The sequence below is a fragment of the Rhinolophus ferrumequinum genome, chromosome 16, assembly GCF_004115265.2.
Source record: "Rhinolophus ferrumequinum isolate MPI-CBG mRhiFer1 chromosome 16, mRhiFer1_v1.p, whole genome shotgun sequence".
Lineage (NCBI taxonomy): Eukaryota > Metazoa > Chordata > Mammalia > Chiroptera > Rhinolophidae > Rhinolophus > Rhinolophus ferrumequinum.
Window position 1 is genome coordinate 11,475,053 of NC_046299.1, and position 21,360 is coordinate 11,496,412.

Genomic DNA, 21,360 nt, shown 5'->3' on the forward strand with positions numbered 1-21,360 from the left:
GTGTGTGTGTGTGTGTGTGTGTATGTGTGATATATGATAAAGCAAATGCGGTAATTTGTTAATATTTGGGGAAATCTCACTGAAGAATATATGGGAATTTTTTTGTATTATTTTTGTAACTTCTATAAGTCTGAAATTATTTCAAAATAATAAAAGTTTAAAAACTCATCCAACTTTACACTTAAGATCTATGCCTTTTACTGTATGTAAATTATATGTTCAAGTAAAAGTTAAAAGGGAAGGTTAGGAAGTTATATGTAGCAAACTCTTGATAAACGTTGAATCTGAGTGATAGATGTACGGAAATTCATATGCTATTCTTTCTATTTTTGTGTATGTTAGACTATTTTTATAATGTAAAACACATTTTTTAAAATTGAAAATAAGCAAAACATCTGTCCAGCTCCTGGACCTGTGCCCAGCATTGGGTGGCTTCCCCCTCTGAGCGTGTCCCCACGAGGACCACCCTGCACCTTCTCTCTCAGGTGATTTGGGAATTACACACACATCAGCCTGCTGCTGCTGGCATTGCCTGCGAGCGTGCCTGACAAAAAAATGCACGTCAAGCTGGGTTTCTCTGTCCTTCAGCTGGAATGGGGTGAAACAAATAGCCAGACAACACTGGGAATACATGTCCTTTCCAATGCCCACTCAGGAGAATCCCTTTGCCCGGGTGTCTTCCGTGGGCAGAAGTGGCGCTCAGAGCAGCTGCAATCATGGCAAGGCCACAAGGGAAAGTCACGGAGGACAAAGACAGAGACATGAAAATCCCGAGTAAGACAAGCAGGAACCACTCTGGATCTAATTTCACTTTTGCACGGTAAACATTTGCCTTGGCAGAGATAGAGGGGGAAGGTGAGGGCTGACGACCTTTGAGGGGAATCGAACTCACCTCTTAAGAAAGTCTCGATTCTTATGAGGATGACAGCCACTTGTTTCCAAGGGCTGAACAGGAGCACTGATGCAGGAGGATGGAGACCTGGGTGCTTTTCCCATCAGCATCACTAATGATCCCTGTGACCCTGGGGAGTCACCTCCGCCTCCTGGGCCTCTATCCTCTGCCCACAAATGAGGGTTTGGACCAAAGGAAACCTCCAGTGTTGTGATTCTTTAAAACAAACATGAAGCCTTAGGTAGGAAGGACTCCAGGTCAAGCAGTAACCTTTTGTGCTTCCAGAGCCCAAGTAGGAGATGAATCAGGATGCAGGTGGGATGGAGACTTCAGGGAAGACGCCTGGTAGAGACAAATCTTCCATATTTTCCAGGAAGCTGAAAATTTAGATTTTTATGTACTATGTCCTGATTTTCAAATGATAGTAATTAATTCCAAATTTTTTATAAATGTTATGTGAGCCTAACAAAAACATTTGTGAACAGAATTAAGTTCCTGGGCTGCTAGAATGCGTGCCTTTTGTGTGACATGATAGCCTCCTGGCTGGGGGCTAGATTGGAGTTCTCTGATCTTTCAACATTAGGGTTTTGTGACTCCCTAAGTCCCAGAGTTCACCTCCTCAAGGCTGAAAGTGAATTTAATGATAAATAATGTCAAACATTTTTTACCATAACCTACAGTAAAAAATCCACTTTACATCCACCAGTGGTGCACTTCCGATATTTTCTATTCTATTTTATCCTGGTTCATTTTTTTTTAAATGCTGATGGCAACCCATTAAACTGATTCTATAGGTCATGTTAAAGAAACAGTGCTTTAGAGCTCACATTTACTTAATTCTCATTTAATTCTCCCTCTCACCTTATGAGGTAGGAATTATTATCATTTCCACTTTACAGACGAGAAAAACGAATCTCAAGCTTTGCACACCAGATCCCATTTTTCTTTCTTTTATTCTTTTAATCAAGAAAGGCAAGAATGAGAGGAATTAGAAGATTCCAAAGGGCAAGGTCAGAGAGGAAAAGTCCCAGGGGCAAAAGCAATCAAAGAGGACCTTCGGGAGAATAGAAAAATCAAGCAGGAGGATTCAGGCTGAGTGCTGTGGGGCGTGAAGTCGTCTCCCCTTTGCTTCTCCTATGGAATCTGCAGTAAAATCTACATGGCTCCTCATGCCATGGGTGTGTGGCTTCTGCAAGGAGGAGCAAGATTTGTCATCTAGGTGGCCCCACTGCAGACTCAAAGGAAATCACAATCATGAACTTGAAATTCCAGCTCCAGAATGGTCGGGGTAGGTGACTGGCAGTCACAGGGGGAGAGAGAACGAACAAGATTTTAAATCCAGATCCATCTGACCATCAAGGCTGACCTGGGAAACCTCAGCACGCAACTCTGCAACTTCCCAGTTCGTTGTAATAACTGACAAAAGTTCCCTGTCTTCTCCGTTGGCAATGATCAGAGAGGAAGGACAGAAGCCTTGCCTAGGGTTGTCAGCGGAGAAGATTCGTTTCTTAAGATTAATGACCTTTGCTCCTAATTGGACCAGTCAGCTGCGCCTAGTGGTACTGTTTCTAATCAAGTTTTGCAGCCATCTGGGCTGGGGTAGGCAGCCTGGCCACACCCCACACAACCCGGCAAGGCCCAGCATGGCCTAGCATGGTCCCACACAGCCTGGCCTTTACTTTTAGTATGTCTGGGCTCTCTTCTAGGATGGTTGAGTCTGTTCCCAGCTCTTTGTCTCTTTTCCTCGTTTCCTCCCCCTCCAGATTCCTAAGGAAAACTGATGGAGGTGAGTGTCTAGTTACAAAGGCCAGAGTCACTGATCTCAAACATCTGCATTGGGTGGCTTGCTGCTTTTCCATAAGTGTGTGTGGTACAAGTACAGTTGCTGGGCAATGTTTAAAGCCAGTGAGTCTTAGATTAGCATCGCAAAAGTCAATTAACAAGGCAATTTCTTCCCTTGGTTTGTATTTGTATATCATTAATGAATTACGAGGCCTCCTAGTACAGTAAATTAGCCTAGGTAACTGGGGAGAAGAGTACAAACATTTTTTTCCCCCTTAATGACCACAAACGTTTATCTCATACAGAGAAAACTGTATATAAGCACAGGGAGGGCTCCCTGTTCCAGCAGCCAAGGAAGCACACTGGAGCAGCTCTGATAAATATTGATGTTTGTTTATCCAAATGCCACAGACCGTGCTGGCAAGCTGTCACCTTTCTCACCCTCGTGCAGCCTAACTGGCAGGACTCATTATGCAGGAGGAGATACAGGAACCTCAACTGCCTTTGCTGAAAGTCGTTTAGCCTTTGTTTCCTGAACACACACACACATACACATAATAGGGGAACAAGTTGTCCTGACCTACAAGGGTCAGGGATGGGACAAAAAAGCCTATGTCCTATCTTTGATGGAAGGGCAGAAGTATATACTCTTATGTGCATAGAGAATGGTAATTGGAAGATCTTTGCCTCACTGGAATAACTAGATAGATATGTGTAAATGCTGCCTCAAAGTGCTACTTTGTTACAAAATCGATGCCACTGAGAAATAAATTGTGCTACATATAAATAGCGGAGCATTAACTGGGAGACATTTATAAGCACCCATTCAATAAGTCACAACTGAGGATCTACTAACGTATACGGCAGTGTGAACAACATCCTTCATTTAGTCTCATTCGTCTACTTCTAAGCAACACGATTCGGCCTCAAAATGTTTGGGTCTAAAGCAGAACGTAAATTAACAAGGCTCATGTATTCATTTCCTTTAATCAATTTGTATTAAATGCTTATCATGGAAATGCCAGTTGCTAGGTATGGAACAAAAACAGAAAAAGATTCAGTTCCTCGAGGAGCCCAGCAACCAGTGGGGGAGCCAGACAGGTAGGCAAAGCATTATGAAGCAGGCCACAAGAGAGGTTACCCGGTTCCTGGGACACACCGGAAGGACAGGGCCATCAGGAACGGCCAAGAAAGTACCCCCAACTCATGGTCTCTACTTTTCCCCACATTGATTCCTGCTCCTGGGGTGATGAACTTACTCTTTCAGGTGGCCTTCTCAGGAGGACTGGCACACCTCAGGTGGGAAAATCTCAGGGGGGCATCTCTCCATGCCCCGAGAATCCCATCTTCTCCCTTTAGAGACAAGAGAAAACTAAATAGCTCCTCTTCACAGAATTTTCTTTTTGACAAAACCTAGCATGTTCTGTTTGCCTCGGCTCTTTGAGACGGAGAGTTCGCTGATACCCTCTAGATGACACTGACACAGAGCCCTGAGGGAGCTCCACAAGGCCACTGATTCCGGGAGCCTCTTACAAGGCTCTAGGGAGAGAACTACATGGGGTCAGAGACCTGTGGAAGGCCTCACGCAGCCTCTTGCATCCACAGGCAGCAAAAGAGCAGAGCCCAACTGCCTGACTTCTCATCCTCTTCCAAGTCTGTGGGTCTGCACGTGTACATGTCTCTAATTTACATTTTATGGGTTTCTACCTGGATGGCATAATGAATATCTAGATGCAATATTCCCTTTGCCTCCTCACCCGTCAGCTTCATCTGGTTACACACCTACTCACCCTTCAGATCTCAGGGAAATCTGCCTTCCCCAGAGAAGCCTTCCCTGACCTATTGAGCTAATTGTTGAGTTATTCACTCTCACTGTGCCAGGTACCTCTCTTCCGTGACCTTTGTTAGCTTGCAATTATGCATTCATTTGCATCCTTTTCTTTTATTTCTGCCTGCCTTTCCCACGGCCATACACCCCACGTGGGATGCACAATGTCCAGTTTATTTCCCTCTGTAATCCTAGGCCTAGCCCTATAATGCCCAGCACTTAGCATGCACACAACAAATTCTCCTGGACGACTGAATGAAGTTCAAGGATTGGGACTCTCCCCAGAACCAGTTTCGCTTGTTCTGCCACAGCCCTGCCCGGCTTGGATTTCTGTTTGGTTTGAGGCTTTGCTTTGCGGATCAAAAGCTTTATAGCCAAAGGCACAGTCCTTCAACCTCCAAATATCCCTGCCACCTGGCCTAAGGGAGCCCTTCAAAGGTAGCATGAAAAAAATAAAGCATATATATATCTATATATATATATATATATATATATATATACACACACACACACACACACACACACACACAGGTATTTTTAAAAATTAAAATCTAAGTCCAAAATGAGCCAAATATTTTACCAATAGTAGCATACATTTGTTGGTTCAGAAGATTATAATAGACCAAAATCAATAATGTTTTTGTTTCAGTAGAAAGATGAACTTCATGTTTAGAACAGGAAGAGAATTTAATGGACGGCTTTTCATCTGCTTTTCTCCCTCAGTAATATGATGTGGTTACGCCAGAGGGGAGTTTGAGGAGACAGAAGGGTAGATCGCTAAGATGTTGTCTACTGCAGGAAGGCAGATTTTGAAAGAATGTCAGAATCTCCCTGACCTGTGAGGTTGGTGGCCTGATGGACGTGGTCTGCTCTTTGAACTCTCTTTGGCATTCAAGTAGAAACCTCCAAGGGTATCTGCCAGCAGCCTCCTGACCCCAAACAAAGGTCCCCAGACACAAGGTCTCACCCCTGGGCAAGAGTTGATTTGACCAAGGCTGAGGGTTTCTCTGTCCCTGGAATTTGGAATCAGGCCGCAGAGCCATTTGTTGGTCAGCTATACACTTGAAATGCGGTATAAAGGCAGGTCAGGGGGGGCCACATGCATGGACCACAGAGAGCCAGCCTGCAGATGGAGAGAAAAGAATGACAAGACAGGGGGAGTTCAAGTGTCCACAAACGAGAGAGCCACCCTAGTCCCAACTTTCCAGGCCGTGGCCTTGCCCCTTCTGAGGCCAGCCTAAACTTCCCGTCATGGGAATCCACGATAGCCTATTGTGTCCTCCTAGAAAATACCTTTCCCACCTCTCTTGTTGCCAAAGTCAGTCTGAGCACATTTCTGGTCCTTATATATTAGTTTCCTCTGGCTGCTGTAGTGAATTACCATAAACTGAGTGGCTTAGAACAACAGACATCTATTCTCCATGTTCCTGCCAAGCCTCCAGGGTAGGATACTTCTTTGCCTCTTCCAGCTTCTGGTGGCTCCCGGTGTTCCTTGGCTTGTGGCTGCATCACTCCAATCTCTATCTCCATCTTCACATGGCCTCTTATCTTCTCCCTGTGTCTTCTCCTCTTCTGTCTCTCCTAAGGATACTTATCATTGATTTAGGGCCTACCTGGTTAAGCCAGGATGATCTCATGTCAATATCCTTAACTTAATTCTGCAAAGACCCTTTTGCCAAGTTGGGGTTTTGGTCCCATTTATGAATATTGGGGGTTAGAATTCAGACATGTCTTTTGGGTGTCACCATGAAACTCACTATACCTTGCAGCGAGCTCTAGGACAAGCTTGCCAAATATTTTTGATTAGCCTTGCAAAGTGTGGGTGAACAGCTTATGTACAGCCCACAACACAAACTCTTTATAGATTCGAAAGGGTGGATGAATGAATAAAGCAATTTGCATGATTTATGGGAAAAGTGTTTCGTGGCATTTTGGTTTTGAATATTCTGGGATGGAGTCAAGCCTGGCCTGTCACATCTGAAGTCACTGTCTTCTCTAGTCTCTTTTGAATTTGTATTAATGATAATATAGTTAAATGGCTTCTGTGGTGTATGGAGCACTTGCGAGGAACCAGGAACTGTACTTGGCTCTTTATGAGGCATATCGCATCCAATCTTCACAACCATCTTTTGAGAGCAGAATTAGCCCCAGGAGCCACACCCAAGTTGGTCTGGTACTAAGTCGGTTCTGTTCACCACTAGGATGACCTTTTTGAATATCTGGTATATTTGAGGGCTGTGGATGTCAGAAGGAATAGGAGGATCTAACATGAGCAGTACCTACTAGGTGTCACGCACTATACTTGGTGCTTCACATTTGTTATCTTGTTTAACCTCCTCTGTGACAAAGATGGTACAAAAATTAGTGGAGAGCTGATCCCACTAGCCAGGGCTTCCCATGGATATAACCTGCTTAAGTCAGTGGGACAAAGTCCCAGGTGCACCTGCTTATCAGGACCAAGGGGGGTCAGCTCATGGTGACTCAGGAAACATAACACGGTAGACACCACAAGGGCAGCTGCAAACCAAAATTGGAAAAGTACTTCCTGAATTAGGATACTCTTCCTGCTTGAGAAGCTGCCAATGTCACCTCCCAAACTGTGGGCCTGGCTGGGAACTGCAGTGAGGCAGTCTCCAAGGGCAATCCCCAAAGCGGAGACCTGTCTTGCCCTGTGTCCATCTTAGCGTGATTTCCCGCCCAATCCGAGGAGAGGGTTTCCTTTCACCAGCCTAACTCTTGTCTCATCACTTCCCTCTTCCTCCTTATCACCAATGGTATCTTTCCCTCCTGGACCCTTGAGCGTTGAGGACATGCAAGTCAGATAAAGGTCACAGCAGACCTTCCCCCTTGGTTCCTCTTCATGTAGCTCCATCTACACAGTCGGGCAAGTCAGCTGCCAGGACATCATCCTCAGCTCCCCTCTGCCCCAGAGCCACCTGTCATCAAGTCCTGCCTACTGACCTGTCCCCTCCACGACTTCCTCTCTCCCTAACCACCATGCTCTGGAGCAGGTGCCCAGCATCTTTCTCCGGGACTCAAGCAGGTCTCCCTGCCTCCATCAGCTCTTGATTTGATCTTGTTGTTCCTTTGCTTTCAACGATGTGATACCAACCCACCTCCCCCCCCCCACCCATTAACTTAGAGCAGTGGTTTTTAAAATGTGTCTGGAGGAACCCCAGCTTAATGGGTCTTGTTGGGGTTTTAATGGGCTCAGTATAAAAAAAAAAATTCTGCCTGAGTTTTGAACAAATTGAGAGACGTAGGATCCCAAGAGATGGCAATGAAAATATCACCTTTATGACTGATAAGCTATCTTGGGGGACCTGGCTTAGATGTGGCCAAACAGCCTGGCAACATACCACAGATGCCTGAACATCCCTCCTTCTTGAGAAGCGATTGTTATTTGACAGGAGGGTTTTCACGTATGGATAAAGGAATCTGGATAAAGGAATCTGAATTAATGTGCAATTCCCAAGGGGTAGACTCAAAGTTGTCAGGCAGCATTTCCCAAAGTGTGTTCCATGGAACACTAACCTTGAAAAGTGATGATCTGGGAAGAAAGTATTCCACGGTCAAACGCCTTTAGAGAAAACTACACACCATGCACCATGTGCTTCCTTGAGAATCACAATGCATATGAGCACCCACTGTTTCCGAAAATTATTTGACTAAAAAAAATATATTCGGGCGTGGTGAGTCTCTTTATATTTCCATGTGAAAGAAATTGTATCAGAGTAAGGCTGCTGGCCTCTCTCTGCCCTCAAGGGAGGAGGAAGAGGTGACCATATGAGTGGAGAACAGAAGGGGAGGGAGTCCAGCTCAAGTCTTTTCTTCCCTTCTCTTGAACGAGGGTTTTCCTAATGGATCTACGTTGTTCATTTTTGCTGCTTCTAACAGATTGTAGCTCTAAAGTCTCTTCAGAACGTTTGCTGTTTTGATAGAATGAGCCATTAGGAATGCTTTAATAAAAAAAGAAGTTTATGACTAAAGTAGAGGGTAAGAGAATTATTGATTTCACAAACTAAGTGCCATTCGTTCAAGCTTTACATAGGATCTCTGAACTCTGAAACAAAGTGTGTGTGGGGGGGTGGGGTACAAGGCCATTTGTAGTGGCTTTGTGGTTAAAAGTGATATGACGTTCTTGGAAGGATTCTTTGCAAAGTAAAGACATGCGCAACACTTTCAGTGTAGAAAATTCCTAACCTTCATATTACATTGGAAATCTGTATCAGTTTTATTCATTAGAATACATGAAAGGAGTAGTATTATAAATGCTGGGGTGGGAAATTGTCCTTGGTCAAAGACAATTTGGTTCCTCTTCTTTAAGAAAGGGATCTGTCCCTGATCTCACCCCCATAGACCTTTGAGGTAACTGGAGAACATGGAAGAAGAAAGGTCTGGCCAGCTAAGCAATTTTGTGGAAAGGACTGTACACTCATCCATCTGAAGGTTTAATTACGCTCGCTCTGATGGGAATGACTATAAAAAGGCATGCGGTCTAAACTGGGCAGGGTCGATGTTCTTAGCCAGCTCTTGAATTGTTTTCAGTCCAACGATATTTTGGTCTGAGCCAGGAAATGAGACAGAGGGTGAAAACATCTGAAACATGTGAGCATTTTCCAGCTATTGATCTAAAGGTATCAGAGGAGGTAACGAGCCCATGTGTGGTTTCAGGAAAGTAGCTTTAATGCAAATGAGCACAGAATTTCCTGGGGACGAGCATGTAGGTCAATTTCTATACGGTTCCAGGAAGACAGAAGTTTTGACAACCAGTGGCTTATTCCATCAGTGCATTCAGATCCTCGAATGGATTTCTTTTAAATATGTATGTGTAAAGCCTGACAGGGTTCTTAATAAGCCAACAGCTTTCAATGAATCCAGTAATTGTCAAAGCTCCTCTTCAGTTTATAAGAAAAACATGCCCATAGAAGTGCTTTCCAGGGTTAACGGTTGTAAAATTTTAGTTATTTTTCTACCCATAGCAGTTTATATATCCTAAATGTATCCAAATCATTCATTCAATACACTTTGAATTCCTGGGCCCAGAGCTATAAACACAGATAAGGTGTGGCCCCCGCCTTCAAGAAGCACAGTCCAGCTGGAGTGATGGGTATATTAGCAAATGTAAGTGCCCTGTGGAATGACAGATTCAAGGATAGAGGTACTATTGAGAACAACGAGGTCCAAAGGAACGGGTGTCACAAAGCCTGGGGTGAGGACAGTCTTCAAGAATAAAGGGGCAGTCTGGCAGGACAGCAAGGGTACCCCATTATGAAAGAACTGCTCACGCAAAGGCCCTGATGACTTGAATTGAGAGTCCAGACATAAACTCTCACATTTATGGTCAATTGATTTTTGCAAAGGGTCTGGGACAATTCAATGAGGGCAAGAACAGTCTTTTCAACAAATGATCTGGGACAACTGGATGTCTACATGAAAATGAATGAAGTTGGACCCCTATCTCACATCTTGCATAAAGATTAATTCAAAATTGAGTACAGACCTAAATGTAAGAGCTAAAACTGTAAAGTTCCCAGAACAAAACAGGAGTAAATCTTCATGACATTGGATTAGGCAATGGTTTCTTACATATCACACCAAAAGCACAGCAAGCAAAGAAAAACAAAAAACAGATCAATTTGGCTTCATAAAAACTTTGTGCTTCAAAGGATACTATCAAGAAAGTAAAAAGACAATTCACAGAATGGGGGAAAATGTTTGCAAATCCTGTATCTGTGAAGAGATTTGTATTTTGGATATATAAAAAAATCCTAAAACTTAATAACAAAAGACAAATAGCCCAATTTAAAAATGGGCAAAGGATTTGTACAGACATTTCTCCAAAAACTATCAACATTAGATATTAGGGAAATGCACATAAAACCACAGTGAGATGCTTCCAGACACCTATTAGGACGGCGAAAATCAAGACGAAGAGTGATGGTGACCAAATGGAGAAATTGGAACAAATACACTACTATTGGGAATGTAAAATGGTGCATGTGCTGTGGAATACAATCTGGTGGTTCCTCAAAAGATTAAACATGAGCTACCATATGACCCAGAAATTGTACTCATAGGTATATATCCCAGGGAAATGAAAACATACGTCACACAAAAACTGTACACAAACGTTCACAGCAGCATTATTCATCATAGCCCAAAAGTGGGAAAACCCAAATGTCTAACAACTGATAGAGGCACAAACAAATTGTGTATGCATAGAATGGAATATTATTTGGCCATAAAAAAGAATGAAATACTGATACATGCTATAACATGGATGAGACTTGAAAGCATTATGTTAAGTGCAAGAAGCCAGTAACAACAACAACAAAAAATCACATATTATATGATTCCTTTTACTCGAAATATCTAGATTAAGCAAATACAGAGAGACAGAAAGTGATTAGTAGTTGCCTGGGGCTGGGTGGGAGAAAATGGGTCTGGGGTATCTTTTTAGGGTATTGAAAAAGTTCTAAAATTAGATCGTGGTGATGGTGACACAATAATGAATGTATTAAAATATAATCAGCTGTACACTTTAAATGGGCGAATTTTATGGTATGTGAAAAATATCTCAATAAAGCTGTGTAAAATCTCATCAATCATAAAGATACTGATAAAACAAAGATACTGTCCATGTCTTTTTAGCACTCCAACATGTTTCCCCATCTTACTATAGTTGACTCTTCAACAATGAGAGAGAGGGTTGGGGTGCCAACCCTGCTATGCAGTCGAAAATCCATGTATAACTTTTGACTCCCCAAAAACTTAACTACTAACAGCCAACTATTGACTGGAAGTCTTACCAATAATACAGAGCTGATAAACACATTTGAAATATGTTATATGTATCATATATTGTATTCTTACAATAAAGTAAGCTAGAGAAAAGAAAATGCTACTAAGAAAATGATAAGAGAAAATGCATTTACAGTACTATCTGTATTTATTGAAAGAAAAGCAGCATATGTAGTTCAAACCCATGTTATTTAAGGATCAACCATACTCAAAGCCCTGCTGGCACTTTTTCAACTGGTATTAGGTTGGCGCAAAAGTAATTTTGATTTAAAAGGTTAAAAATAATTGCAAAAACCACAATTACTTTTGCACCAACCTAATAGTAACCTTGTAAAGTTCGTTGGTCTTCGGAAATAAGATGAAGCAAGTCAAACGTTTTGTAATTAGAGGGAAGGGGTACTTCAAAGTTCAGGGGTCCGATTTTTACCCAATAGGAAAGGCTAGGTCCCTAAGTGTTGCTTTCCAACATCTTATAACCTAACACCTTCACACATGCTTATTAACTGTTTGCAGGGTGTTAATGAGATTTACCTGTCTCCTCAGGGAAACTGAAGATTAAGCAGAAGACAGATACTCAGCCAGGGGTCCTACTGCATTTTTCTTCTCATGTTGATTCTTCAGTTCCTCTGGCTGTGGGGTAGAAGGAGCAAAGAGCTGGTGTGTCATGGTGGTCAGCAGGTCAAACCTTGGACACAGAAGAACCTAGCTTGGCATACTGTCCCTGCCACTTAGCGGTATGACCTTGTGCAAGCTGCTTAGCCTCTGTGTGCCATGTCCTCTCTGTACAACGGGCATTCTTTACTTACCTCAGCTTTTATTTGAGGGCTTATCCTGTAGTAGGGGGCCCATTAACGGTACCTTCATTTTTAAAAAGGCTTTTAGCATGCATTTGTGAGCAATACATCTTGATGATGTTTTTCCTGACTTTAAAAAAATAGTGTTGGCGTTTTCCGCAGATCAGTATCTTATACTTCTTTCATTAGTACTGGTGTATTTTGATGTGTTTATGATGAAGCTACTTGTCAGAGTACTTCCCTGACACTCTATCAGTCAGGAAGTAAAGAATTAAAGCATCTGCTTGAAAAGGACTTTGTTACGTAATTGTGGCTCTACTGCTGTTTAGCAGCAGCACGTAAGTGAGCAGAGTGGGAACGAGTATGCCTCTCTGCAGAACCCCTTCTTCTGACGTGTGGCGGGCAATACGGAACAATGAGGGCAAGAGGCACTGTGCGTGTCCTCAACCCAAAATCGCCTTCCAGGGCCCCATTCATCCCAGGAATTCTTTGGGGTTAAGCAGAAGTCTTTGTTACATAGCAAATACCCCAAATGACATGTCAGTCAACCACTCAGGCAATTCTTTTCCATACTGTTCTTAGACCTGGGCAAGACAAAGGAGGTCTTTGCCCTCAAGGACTGACATTATCACACACACACACACACACACACACACACACACACACACACACCACACACGAACATGTGTATGTGTCTGTCAACAGGATCTGGCACTCAGCACTGGCATATCACTACCCCTAATCCTAAACATCCACTCTTGTGACCAACACTGCTCAGGCCCCAGAGAAAACTTTTCCACACTTTTTGCATTTTGTGCTCAACCCCATGGCTACTGAGTCTGAATGCCATGAAGGTCTGTGGGTTGTGATGCCAGCATCAGGATCAACCCTGCTTCAGAGGGCAGAGAGGATTGAGGTGCTAGGAGCCTTTAGTAACAGAAAAGGCAAATTAATTAACTTGTCAATTCCTTCCACTCAGACAACATGAAGTAAATAGATGTTTAGATAGTACAGTATCATTCCTTCTAATGCTGAGCATATTTTTTCCTTTTGTTTGTCTTCCATTTGTAGTTCCTAAATAATGAATTAGCATAATCACAAAAGCAAAGTAAGTGGCTGAGAAACATACTAGTATAATATTAAACAATTCATATTTACCTGGTGGAAGAGATACCATGATCACGAAGGTGGTTTTCCAGGGCGAGGCTTACCCACTGCACTCTGGGTATGCTGACCCCTGTGATTTCCCAAAATGTGGGAAACTCGACTGCATAATTCATGGTAGTGGACTGCATTCATGCTTTCCCCTAAAAAGACAAAAAAAATTCATATTACTCTTAAATATATTTGTAAATTTAGGCATAGCATGAGTGAAATGTGACACTCATTATTTATATTGGCAACTAAGTTAAGAGAATGAATGCTAGAATTGTGAATAGTTTTATTTTTGTAAAATTATTAAGAGTTAATTCCATTTTTGAAATGTCAAATAAAAACTGCAGCTTTATTTAAACAACTTTATTTATAATTTTTCTTCATTATTATATCTACTTTGCCTTTTAATGTTAAAATTTGTCATGCTTTAAAAAATAAATCATTTTCTAAAATATTTGATTCTTATTTTTTACATTTATTTTCATTTACATTTTTGATGGAAATATATTCAAATTTGATACTCTTTGAATATAATTACATGTTAATTTTAATCCTTTAGATCCTTATTGTCAGTGTCACATAAATTATGTGTATATTTTTATTATAATTACATAACTAGTGATATTTTTTTTCTGGCATGAAAGCAAAAAAATGAGTTGCATGTAATATATGATAATTCATAAAATATGCCTTTATTTGATCACTCATCCAAATATTTCTGGGCCATCAATAGCACATGCACAATAATAATTAAATTCAGTTGTATGATATTTTGCCAACCTTCAGTCACATAAAAACTATAGTTTTTCAATTTTAAAATAATTTTGCCGTTATAAAGCCATATTTGTCAATGTACAGAGAGAAGACAAATTCCATTTAGCAGCTTGATTTATAATTTTTAAACATTTAGACTATTTGTACCGTAGCCCTGGCCCCACATATTGTAAGGGTGGGCCTGATTGCTTCAATTAGATAATCAGACTGTTCTTTTTCTAAAATTTAGCTATTAATATAGTTAACTTATTGACTAAGTAGGTCAGACTTTATATTAAGTAATTTCTACATATTATCTCATTAAATTCTCTCAATAACCCTGTGTCATGGGTAATTTGATTATCCTCATGGTAGAGAAAAGAAACTGAGGCTTGGCGAGTGTAAGTGACTTGCTCCAGGTCATAGAACCGTTATGTCCTGGAGCTGGGATCTGACCCCGGAGGCCTGAGTAAGTTTGGGGAAGGGCACCTTGGGGGCCCTGACCTTGCTTGGCAGCCCCTACAGAGAACTTGGACACGCGGAAGACAATGTGGGAGGGTCAGGACGCTGGGAGAAAGGGCTGCAAGAAAAACATCCCCACCCACTCCACAGGCAAGCCAAAGATTGAATGTCACCTTCAGGGAGCATCCCAAGCACCAAAAACCACCAAATGTCTGAATGGATAAGGACGGCCAGTGTCGCCGAGTCTTCAGAGTACTGGTTTCAATGGGCAGACAAGAAAAACACCCCTTTATTTTTGTTGGCCTTGAATGCTCAGTTCTTTAATAGACAAAGCCAGATGATCGATTCCTTCTTTCCTCCGTCCATCTTTCTTTCTCTCTCCTCCTCTCCCTCCCTCCCTTCTCCTCATCTCCTTTCCTTCTAGCAAATATGTGTTGTGCTAGTACAATGTGCTAAGCATTATCCTAGGTACTGAACAAAACAGACAGGGCTTTGTCCATGTGGGGATGGCCATCTAGCGGGGAGACAGACAGCAAACCAACATGAAATCCTGAAACCCCAACTGCAATAAAACTGCCACGGTGCATGAGGGAAGCACGTGCTAGGGCATTCTGGCCCCGTCTCAGGGCATCAGCGAAGACTTCCCTGAGCAAGCGACATCTGAGCAGTGGTCTGGGTGGTAGTGAGGGTTAACCAAAGGTTCAGGAGAATATTCCAGGCTGAGAGCCCTGTGCGGGGCTGTGAGCTGGAGCATGAAGATTCTGACCGGAGGCCAGTGAGACTGGATATATGTACAGAGGGCAAGGTTCCAGACCTTCCAGACTAGGAAGTGGGCCAATTATGGCCCATCGCCTATTTTCATAAATAAAGTTCTATTGGAGTGCAGCCATACTCATTTGTTTACTTGTTGCCTATGGCTGCTTTCAGCTATAATGACAGAGTTGAGTAGTTATGAGACCTTATGACCCCAAAGCCCAGAATATTTACTGTCTACCCATTACAGAAAAAAATTGCAGACCCCTGATCCAGACCATGGATCTTTGTAGGCCTCTTGAGGTTCATGCCCTTTATCCTCACAGCCGTAGGAAGCCATCAAAGTGTTTCCAGAAGAAAGAGGAGAGGGAATAATAGGATCTGATTTTCATGAGGAACATTCAGGAGCCAAATATATACTTATATTTTGGGATGTCCCAGGCCAGGCCCTCCAAAGATCTCCTTGAGGGAACTGTGGCATTAATCTCTGCAGGAATGGGTTCCAAGTCCTCTCTTACCTGTGGGAGGGGGCCTCATCAGTTTCTTCCTACCTAAGCCCCTTGTATTAGCCAGACTCCTTTGGGAACAAGTGACAGAAACACAGCATAAGCCTTCTCTACAGCGGGAAGGGAATGGATTGGTTCACATAGCTGGGAAGAGCAGTGGGGAGGCTCGGAGAATGCCAGAAAGAACACCAGAAAACAGAGCCTACAGCATTTGAACCAGGGACTCACATTTTGGCACCATCTCTCCATTCACTTCTCAACTTTGTTTGACTCTGCTTAGCTTCCTGTACAAACAAGCTCTCTCCACGGGCAAGTCCAGATGCACATTCTCCCAAGGTTAGCCATCCCAGCAGGAGAGAGTCCACTTCCGAAAGACTGTCTGTTCTTCTTGGGGTAGGATTCTGATGAGCCCTGCTTAAGTCCCACGTCCACTCTCTCTAGAACAATCATTGTTGAAAGGGATTGGCTACTATAAATTGGCCAGACATGAATCGTGTGCCTATTCTTGAGGTCAGGGGGATGGAGCCTGGAAATGAGAAGCCTGAGCATACAACCTAGAAGAGGAAGTTCTCAAAGAAAGGAATGCTAGACAGACCAAAAAAAAAATCCAAACAACAGAATAGATCTGCTATATCTACCAGGCTGGTACCCACAAGCTTTGTAGGAGAAGCCACCTCTGCTCTCATGACCAGAGCTGACTGAACTAGGGATCAGTCCCAGAACAGCCTGCAAACACCTGTCAGCTGGACACAGGGACACTGATCAGCTCCAAAGTGACTTGGCATAAATATCCAGTGGGAGTCCTCCACTGAGTGGCTGCAACCTTACAAATCAAACTTTCTCATTTGGAAATAGAAATGCCAGGTCAGCAAAAAGGGAATGCTGTTTGCACTCAGATTGGTATCGCCAACAATACTTAGAAACGTGTCCAGGTTTCCATGTAGCTCACTTTACTTCTCAGGGTATAAATAGAAATCCACACAGTAAACCTCCTTGGCTAAAGGAAAGCCAGGCCTATCTTTTCTTCTAAGGAATTTGCGCTTTTTTTTGATCAGTACAATCTGATGCTCTGGATATTTCTTCCCCTGTCCTTTAAAGAACTGTTTCTGTCGCTGAATTTCACACAGCAAGAAATGAACTACTTACTCTTACAGCAAGAATACTATGGTCAACATAAAGAATCCCTCATTGGAAGGGAACTTAAACACTTCGCTAGGTGGCCAGGGAGATTTAATCTCAAGCCTTTCTGGGGGAGGAAGCTGAAGTGAAAGCTAAGTAACATAGAAATTATAATTTACTGATAGTTGGGCAAGAGTCCTGGCTTCAAGTCTTTGCTGGGAATCACGGGCAAAGCACCTGTCCTTTCTTTGTTCTGGAAACTGAAGTTTCAAAATCATGCATTCATTCTACAAAGCTGTGTGGCTGGAGTAAGAGGGCAGGGTGGCTGAAGAGTGAATGAGGTGGAAAGTGGCGGGTGAGGCCCCAGAGGTAACAGGAGTGAGGTCATTTGGCTTTTCCCTCCCTTGAGTGGAAATTGTATTCATTTCTTGTGGCTGATAGAACAAATCACCACAAACTTAGTGGCTTAAAACAACACAGAAGGTCAAAAGCCCAACCTCCAGCAGATCTCACTGGACTGAAATCAAGGTGTTGACAAGGCTGCATTCCTTTCTGAAGGCTCTAGGGAGGAATCCATCTTTGCCTTCTCCAGCTTCTTGAGGCTGCCGGCGTTCTGTGCTCTTCGCCCCCTTCCATCTTCAAAGCCAGCAACTGTAGGTTGACGCTCACATCACATCATTTTGATCTTCCCTACTGCCTCCCTCTTCCACTTTTAAGGACTCTAGTGATTACATTGGGCACAACTGGAAAATCCAAGACAATGTCCCTATCTTACGGCCAGCTGATTAGCAACCTTAATTCCCCTTCGTCAAGTAGTATACTCATGGGTTCTGGAGGTTAGGACATGGACATCTTGGCGTGGGGGTGGGGGGCGGAGGCGTATTATTCTGCCCACCACAGGAATCACTGGTGGTTTTGAGCAGATGAGTAACTTGTGCTTTAAGCATGGTCACTTTGGCTTCTATGTTTGAAAAGACATCGAGGTGGCAGGGGCAGAAGCAGAAAGGCCAGTTAAGAGACAACTCCAATAATCCAGGCCCGAGGTGGTGCTTGGATCAGGATGGTGAATGGGGTAAGAAGTGGTTCAATTCCAAATGTATTTTGAAGGGAGAAGCAACAGGATTTGTTGACCGTGCATGTGAGAAAGGAGGCTGAAGTGTAAGCAAAGCCCATTTCACAAAGGTCACAAGTTGCCACACTAATGACTTTGGATCAAATCCTAAAGGAACATTCCCCAAAAAGGAGAGGCTTTGGAGTTAGATGGAGCTTGTTCAAATCTCCGCTCCTCTACTTATTAAGTAGTGACCTTTGTAGGTTATTTATCTGCATTAAGTGTCTGTGTCTTCATCCATAAAATGGAGACGATACCACCTACCCCAAAGGGCAATTGTCAGAATGTAAGCACTTCTGAAGTGCTTAGCACAATGCTTCCCATTTACTATGCTTGATGCATAATAGCCATTTTTATTAATATGGCTGTGGGGAGCCATTGAAGAATTTTTAGCAACCAAGTGACAAGATTGCATTTGTACTGGAGAAAGATCACTCTAGCAACAGTGTGACTTGGATGGTAGAAGGAAAAGGGTTAAAGTCATGCTCTTGCTTAAAAACCTTTGGCTTGGCGACTCTATGAAAACTGCAAAATAGAAGCCTAACTTGCCCTGATGTTCAAACCCTACATAATTTGGTTCAACCCTACTTTACTATCTTACCTCTATCTCTTCCTCTCTCCACTGATCCTATTCTTACGACCCTCCAGCCATTCTGGTCTCAATTTCCCTAAGCTCTGTTAGATTTCCAGCTTCTGAGCTTTGGCCTTCAGTCTGATTAGAACGCCCTTCTAATCATCAAAGACCAAAGCAAATTCCATTTGCCCCAAGAAGCCAGAACTAACCCTTCAGTTCCCATTGAACTAGAATTGCCATCTACGTATGCTAATTCTACATCCCCTGCTTGGAAAAGTTGCCCCACCCACCAGCAGCCCAGAAACCCCTCGCAAACCTAAATGACAGCATTAGTAGATCCCATCTGGGATTTTGACCCCAGCACTGAAATTGAAAGACCAGGTACATTAGGTGACAGAAACATAGGACCCTCTCGATTTGGGTGCAGAGCTGATGCCTTCCAAAGCTGCCTGCATGCTGAAACTATGGGGAAGCAGGAACTAAGAGCCTTATGGAGGAAAATGGCACAGACTTGTAGAAAGATGCAGAGACAAGATACTGGGTAGGGGCGGGGCCAGAAGGAATGAGAGAGAGAGAAACAGCCCTCTCACTCCCAGGTTTCTGAGAGATCACCAGCTGAACATCTTGCAGCTGAGTTCCTGCAGATTACCCCATCCCCTGCACATAAATCCAATTTCAGTTAAGTTAGCTTGAGGCAATTTGTAGTCCTTGCAATCAACTCTCCCTGCCCCTGAACCAGAAGGCTCTGTTCCTACAGTACACTAAGTACTACATCTTAACATCAGTTAGGTAGGTATCTATCTGCTTCCACCTGGACCTGGCACCCCCAATTCATTCAGTTTCCCCAGAGTCTGGCACATGCTGGATGCTCAAAATAGTTGTTAAATTTGAATTCTGACAGTTCACAAAATGAGTTACTGTATCATTTTTAGGCAATCGCTCAAATCTTCTCTATGCTTTTCTCCATATTTTGCTGTATTTGCATTATTTTATATTACTATATCATTTTTATCAAGGTGGTTTTCATGCTACTTACAAACTCTCCATATCCACATGCTTGAGCTTTCTCATCCTATTTGGTGGTCACGAGGAGGGACTCAGAGTTTAGCAGCAGAAGTGATCCATGCCTCTCTCTCGTTGGTGAGAACGCTTGTCTTAACATCTTCCTGTATTCAACAACCTTTACCCTTGAAATGGATACTTCCCAGGAAGGCTGTTGGGGCAGCTCAATTTCAATGATGTCATTTAACGCTCATTAAAAGGTCAGCAGGCAGGCTACGTACCTTCTTCCTTCAAATACCCAGAATCATAGATTTTCAAGCCAGAGCCAAAGGTTCTCAGACTCTTGAGTTTCTATGAGCCAGCATTAATAGTAAAGAAAAAAAGTTACTGAATTTATATTCTTCCAGGGAACATTATTAAAAACAAGAAGCTTCTATTAACACAGTCTCACCTCCTGCAATGCACAGGACATACCCAACAATGAGGAATTTTCCAGCTCCAAATGGCAATCGTGCAGAGGTTAAGAAACCCTGGGTTAGCTAGATGCCCTAGTGAAAGGCAAAATAGCAAAGGCCTCTGAGCTGGCAGACATTTACAGGGTTGAAACATAGAGTGGACGGGCCAGGTGGGCTGTGATGGGGTCAGCCAGCTCGGGGCTGGACCAGGCCTGGGCAGAGTGGAGGGGCAGGGCCCACACTCTTGACATTTTGACTTTTAAATGGGATGAGGCAGATAAAACGCTTAATACTGCGCCTAGCACAGTCAATTCTCTGTAATTATCACTATTATTATTATAAGTGTTCAATTCGTGTTGCCATTTTTAACATAAGAGAAAAACATTTTTCTTTTATCTCCCCAAAAGGTGTGCTGAGCTCATTTGTGGATTTGGAGTGCACTCCTCAGGAGACAAGTTTTGCTGGGGAATCAAATGACTCTATAATGGGTTTCAAAGATTTGGGATTCCCAGAGGTAATCTAAGAAATAAGAAAGGGGTGGGAGGAGAAGAGGGGAGTAAGGAGCCAGTGAAATGGAGTGTGAAACTGAGGACTCTTTCCCTTGAAGACCACCGACTTTCCTTGTGGGTGATGTGGTGGTTGAAGGATGTTTTAAGATGCAGGATGGGTCAGTTGGAGGATTTCGAATCTCAGTAATATGGGGAACTATTTTTTTGCTCCACCCCATCTCCAGCTTCTGTGACATTTTCTACAATGGTGCTTAAGGGCTATAAACAAGGCTTTGGGTGGAAATTGAGGAAGGGTCTACATTTCCCATCTGGGTTGAAACAGTGTAGCACTGAGGCAGCAGCCCAGAAGCAGAGGCCAGAGGTGAACACAAAGCAGAAGTTGTCTGGAGCTCCCAGAAATCCCAGTAGGGCCGTGGACTTCCTTTGGATGTGGAACTGACTCCTCAACAGGCACCTGTCTTACATTTTCCTAGGAAAGAAGCCACCTGGTCTTACACCTGGGCATGAGTAAGAGAGATGAGAGGGGCCTGGTTCCAAAGTTCTACACCTTCTTTCGCTGGGTCAGAATGGGGCCGAACTCTGTTTTTGTCCTAGAATCACCCAGAGTCAAGACAAACAGTGGCTTGAAGATCTTCCAGGGCTAGAAGGGAGCCCTGCCCTGGCTCCCTGAAACCAGCACTGGATCTCACTTTTAGGTATGGAATACCTGAACCCTTGTAGGACTAGAGGTAGAACTGTTGTGGTGTCCATGTGATTGGAGCCACATAAGCATTTATGATGTAACATCCAGGAGCCAGAGGCATGAGGCATAACAATGTTGCTGGGCAACCTGGCTTCACTGACTCTATGGCTTGGCCAAAG

The 21,360-nt window shown here is 43.1% G+C and overlaps 1 long non-coding RNA gene and 1 other non-coding gene across 2 annotated transcripts; one reads left to right on the forward strand and one right to left on the reverse strand.

Annotated features, from left to right (window-relative positions):
* Nucleotides 1-1,910: 1,910 nt before the first annotated feature.
* LOC117036441 (uncharacterized) lies at nt 1,911-21,348 on the reverse strand. Its single transcript, XR_004425368.1, has 4 exons — nt 19,570-21,348; nt 13,259-13,407; nt 11,838-11,936; nt 1,911-4,027 (listed from the first exon to the last, which is right to left on the reverse strand). It is a non-coding gene; the product is annotated as an uncharacterized LOC117036441 (long non-coding RNA).
* On the forward strand, nt 13,251-13,409 carry LOC117036480 (U1 spliceosomal RNA). Its single transcript, XR_004425379.1, has one exon. It is a non-coding gene; the product is annotated as a U1 spliceosomal RNA (small nuclear RNA).
* Nucleotides 21,349-21,360: the final 12 nt, after the last annotated feature.